Source organism: Micromys minutus, assembly GCF_963924665.1.
Source record: "Micromys minutus genome assembly, chromosome: 4".
Taxonomy (NCBI): Eukaryota; Metazoa; Chordata; class Mammalia; order Rodentia; family Muridae; genus Micromys; species Micromys minutus.
The window spans coordinates 9,941,722-9,947,113 of record NC_137973.1 but is presented as its reverse complement, the minus strand read 5'-3'; positions in this window follow the sequence as shown (position 1 = coordinate 9,947,113).

Here is a 5,392-nt window from a genome sequence, read left to right as displayed (position 1 = left end):
TTGTGTGTCCTTTTCCTTATTCTTTGTGTGCTTGTGTACACATAGAAACTAGAAAGGGGTATCAAATAAATACTGACTTCGTTCCTCTGGACCTATTTGATTAAGAGGGCATTTTTCTCTGAACACAAAGACCACACTCTTTGAACTAGATTGGATGGCCAGTAAGTTGTAACTATCCCATTGCTCCTCTCCAGCTACAGGTGCTGGAATTGCAAATTTACACAGTTACACCCAGATTCTGTATGTGTCTGTGGGCATCTGAATGCAGTTCTTCATGTTTGTGCAATAAGCGCACTCTTACTTTTATGACATCTCGTGACACTCAGGCTTTCATCTTCAAGCCAGGATCCCGGAATCAAAACAATGTCACCCTTCTACATTCAAATTTACAAATTGGCAATTTATATTTTATGCTAGAAGTGAAGGAACATTAATTGAGTAATTAACATTTTCTTCACAATTTGAATTATGCCATGTATATGCCTTGGTTAATTGTAACAAAGAAGAAATGCACATAATAAACTTAACAGATCTTGTTTGAATAATACATGTCAGCAAGTCTGTCTCAGAAAGCACAAGCTTCAGTGCAGTAATTTGCTTACTAGCATCTTATTCTAAGTCAAAAACAAATTCGTGGTTTCAGAAAACTAGTTTTCACTCACTTGCTCTTTCTTTTTTTAAAAAAACTTTATTTAAAAAAAAACAAAAATAAATGTACAAATTTTAAGCATTTTTGCATAAAACTATTCGAATATATTTTTGTCAGTGCTTGATTTGTTTTAAAGGTTTGATAGTGTGCATTAAGATTTTACTCATTACAATGAGCATAGAGTACATGTAAAACTTGCTATTTCTTAATGCTTTCCTGCTATGGGAATAAATAAAAGGACAATTAGTAAAACAAGTTAGTATATTGTGTTACATTTAATATAACAATTATATATGTATATTGTCTTGATATTTATATGGTTTAATATATGAAATATGTATATGTTTGAATAAAAATGGACCCCATAGACTTAAATGTCTTGCAGTAAACAAAGCTAAAAGCAGTTGGAGATCAAAGAGCACTCCAGCATCTTTATTTCTTCATCATGTTCCTTTCTCTTTCTTTTAGAAGGGTAATTCTGTGCCATTGTATATCGGAACTATGCAATTTACATTCTTATTTTGATTTTACTGGGGTTTATATTTAAGAAATTGCCAAAAAGCTTTGTACTTTTAACAATGTTGCAACTGTGATAGAATATGGCAAATTTTGAAGTTTATATGGATTCATTCTTGCATTTGATGTGGCTAGCTGTAAATTTAAAGGATCCATGAAGTAGAATGTGAGGGTCTGTATAAAAGTCAACCCAATAGTCTCATATATTTTGATGGTTAGTCTCTAGGGAGTGAAATACTTTGATAGGGTCAAAAGGATTAAGTGGTAAGGCTTTTTAGACTAAGTATATCAGTGGGGGTAGACTTTGAGGTTTCAAAAGCCCATGCCAGACATAGTATCTATTTCTGTTTGTGGATTGAGAAGTAGCTATCAAGTACTTCTCTAATACCACACCTGCTTTCTACCTTGCCATTATGAAAATAGACTAGACTTCAAAACTGTAAGCAAGTCCTAAGTACAATGTACAATACCCTCTCTCTCTCTCTCTCTCTCTCTCTCTCTCTCTCTCTCTCTCTCTCTCTCTCTCTCTCTCTCTCTCTCTCTTTCTCTCTTCATTCTTATTGAATATTCTCTGTATTTACATTCCAAATGATATCTCATTTCCCCCCACTCCCATTTCCATTTCCTCTCCCCTTGTTTCTATGAAGGTGCTCCCTCTCCCAACCACCCACTCCCTCAGCACCTTGCTGGTCTCCTACACTGGGGAAGATCAGCCTTCACTGGACCAAAGTTGATGCAATGGTTTTTTTGTTGTTTGTTTTATAGAAGAGTTTCCTTTTATATTGTGTTTTTCACAATAATACAACAGTGAATAAGACATTGTATGCTGCTGTAAATATTAAAATGTGTACCTTATTCCTTTACACACTCTGGCTGCCCTTCTGTTTATGTTGCAAGTGGATATTACCACCCTAGCATTTTCTTTTCTCCAGTGCCTGGCACAAATATTATTCCAAGGCCCAATAACTTTTCATGCAGAGATCTATATATTAAACTTTCACTTCACAAACCATCTACATAATAAGATTATATCAATTGGACAAAAATACAAACTGCTCTTATATAAGCCCTTAAAATATTTATACTTACCTATAACAATTATGGTCACTGAGATCTAGGGTTGCTCTCTCCAGCTTCATCTTGATCTTCTTTTCAATCTCTGCTCCTCTTCATTTTTTCTACCTTCCCACCTATCTCTCCACTGTCCAATCAAGTATCACCCTAACATAAATCTACAACTGTTTATTCTTATAATTACAGATGTGTACCAAATAGATATATAAATTTAAAAAATATTCTGAATAACAAATTTTATTATGCTATTTTTTCATGCACAGAAATTTCCTAATTCGGTTTTGGTTAATTTGTAAGATAATGTGCTGTGGTTTTCTTTTTTATTGGGTATTTTATTTATTTACACTTTAAATCTTATCATCTTTCCTGGTTTTTCCTCTGAAAACCCCTTATTCCAATCCTCCCTGTTTCTATAAGGGTTTTCACAGACCCATCTACCCACTCCTATCTCAATGCCCTGGCATTCTCTTACACTTGGGCATTGAGCTTTCACAGGACCAAAACCATCTTCTCCCACTGATGCCATGTAAGGCTATCCTCTGCTACATATGCAACTGGGGACATTTGCAAATGCATGTCAAGAAACTCTTGAATCAAAAGAAATTCTGAATGAATGAATTTGTTATGTTTATTTTCTTGTTTAGGTGACTAATTTTATGTGTGTTAGAAACAACACTTAGTATGAGGGAGATCATGTGTTGATTTTAACTTACCTGTGACTGATATGCACAATGCTATTTTCTAACAGTTGTATATACTTGTTTTAATACTCTATATAGAGTGTTACTATCTTGCTGAGGTTATGAATATTACTATGTAATAAGTTGGGAATCAAAATAGGGTTACTACAAGGCCAATTCAGATTAGAGTCTGATTAATCACTGAGCAAACTAATAATAATTTTTATTTGATCAAAAAAAAAAAAAAAGAAGAAGAAGAAGAAGACTGATAGTTTGGATGAAATTGGCTCCCAAATGCTCATATATTTGGGTTCTCTGTATGGCCAGCTGGCAAGTCTGTTTGGGAAAGATTAGGAGGTGTGACCTTGCTGAAGCACACAAGTCAGTGGAAGTGGAGATTGAGGTTTATAATACCCCAAGATAGTTTCAGTTAGTGTGTGTGTGTGTGTGTGTGTGTGCGCGCGCCTGTGTGTGTGCCCAAGTGTATGAATGTGCACCATGTATGTGCAGGTACTCACACACGTCAGAAGAGGTGCCCATTTCACTCTAACTGGAGTTACAGAAGGCTGTGAGCCAGTATGTTGATGTGGCAAGCTGCAACAAGGTCTCTTGCAATGCAGTGAGTGCTCTTTGTAAATAGCTTATATCCTTAATCCTAGAACTCTTGATGTAGATATTCCAATTACATCTTTAAAAGATGTCAAAAATCAAAGTGAACAGGGGGACACTTTACCTTCCAAACTCTGGAAGTAGAGCAGAATCCTTGCAAACCTTTTTTCGAAAGACATAGTAAAATAACGTGGTCGATATTGATAAAGACATATGTTTATTATTTTGATGAAGGCACACATAGGTTTGCTCATTTTATGTATTCACCTTATATGTTTTTGTACTACAAAATGATATTTACTAATTTCTATTTTATTATTCTTGCTCTGATGTTTGTTCCAATGGTGAAGCTATTTCTTTGATCCCCTATAATAAAATAGTATATGATAATAATTACATATAAATGTTGGTTCATTTTAATACTTTTAGGTAAGATGAGCCTTGCATTTTCTAGTTAATCACCAAGGCCCTAAAGCAATCACATGTATGATGAAAAATAGAATAAAATAATGAAAAATTAAAAGAACAGAAGACAATTCCAGTGCTATATGAACAGGATAAAATGTAACACATGGCAGAAATCTAAAACTCATGAGTCAAATAAAAATATGAAGGCCTCCCATGATATTATTCAGAAAAGAGATTATAGGAAGCACAGTGTGCAGAGTTGAGATAGTGTCATTATAATTGTAAAATGAACAAGTGTAATTCAATGGTACTTTCCTGTGTTACACTATGAAAGACTACTCTATACTATTGCTATCTTTCTACCTCCTAGGCTGGCTCTCTAGGCCTCTTTTTAATTCCTATTCATTTTTTTCTATTTCCAGTTAATACCCTATATTGCAATTATTTTTTGCCTTTGATTATAGTTGTCAATTTAATCTCTTTCATTTAAGAAGTTGAGGTTTTGAAGAAATGCTAAGAATTATTGCACCGTGAGCACCTTCTCTTTACATAATTCCTGTGAGCTGCAGAGAATATGTGTGAAGTATTTTCTTTGGAAATTTTCATTCTTGTCCCATTTTGAGACTTCTAATTTTTTAATTAAGTAAATTTCTTTTAGCATGGTTTTAATTGGTTTTAAACATAGGCTACTTTCACCTAGTTCTCACATGCCTGAAATTCTCTGAATAAATGTTAATATTTTATATGAAAATAGTGCATGCTTTTTTATGAATATAGATATTTTTGTCAATTATTTTCTTTAAACATAGGAGTCATGGGGCAGATGTGGGTGCATAATCAAGGGCCTTTTACAGGCAGATGCTGATTCTGTTAAAGTAAGAGGAAAAGTGACAATATGACTCAGGGACTCTCAACTGAGAGTTAAAGAGATCTGCTTCTTCAGTCATAATGGCTATTATCAAAACTCAGGTGACAGAAGATGCTGGCAAGGATGTGGAGAAAACAGAACACTCCTCCACTCTTGATGGGATTATAAACTGTACAATCACTCTGGAAATCAGTCTGGAGGTTCATTTGAAAACTGAAAATAGGGCTATCTGAGGACCCAGATATACCATTCCTGGGCATATACCCAAAAGTAGCTCCAACATCTAACTACGATACATGATCTTTAATGTTCATAGCAACCATATTTATAATACCCAGAAGCTCGAAAGATGCAGATGTCCTTCAACAGAGAAGTGAATACAGAAATTGCAGTAAATATACACAGTGGAGTACTAGTTAGCTATTAAAAACAATGAGTACATGAAATTCCTAGGCAAATGAGTAGAACTTGAAGCTATCTTCCTGAGTGAGGTAACCCAGTCACAAAGTACACTCATGAAATGCACTCACTTGTAAGCAGATACTAGACCCCACCAGTAAAAAAAAGCTAAGAACACCCAAAAACCAT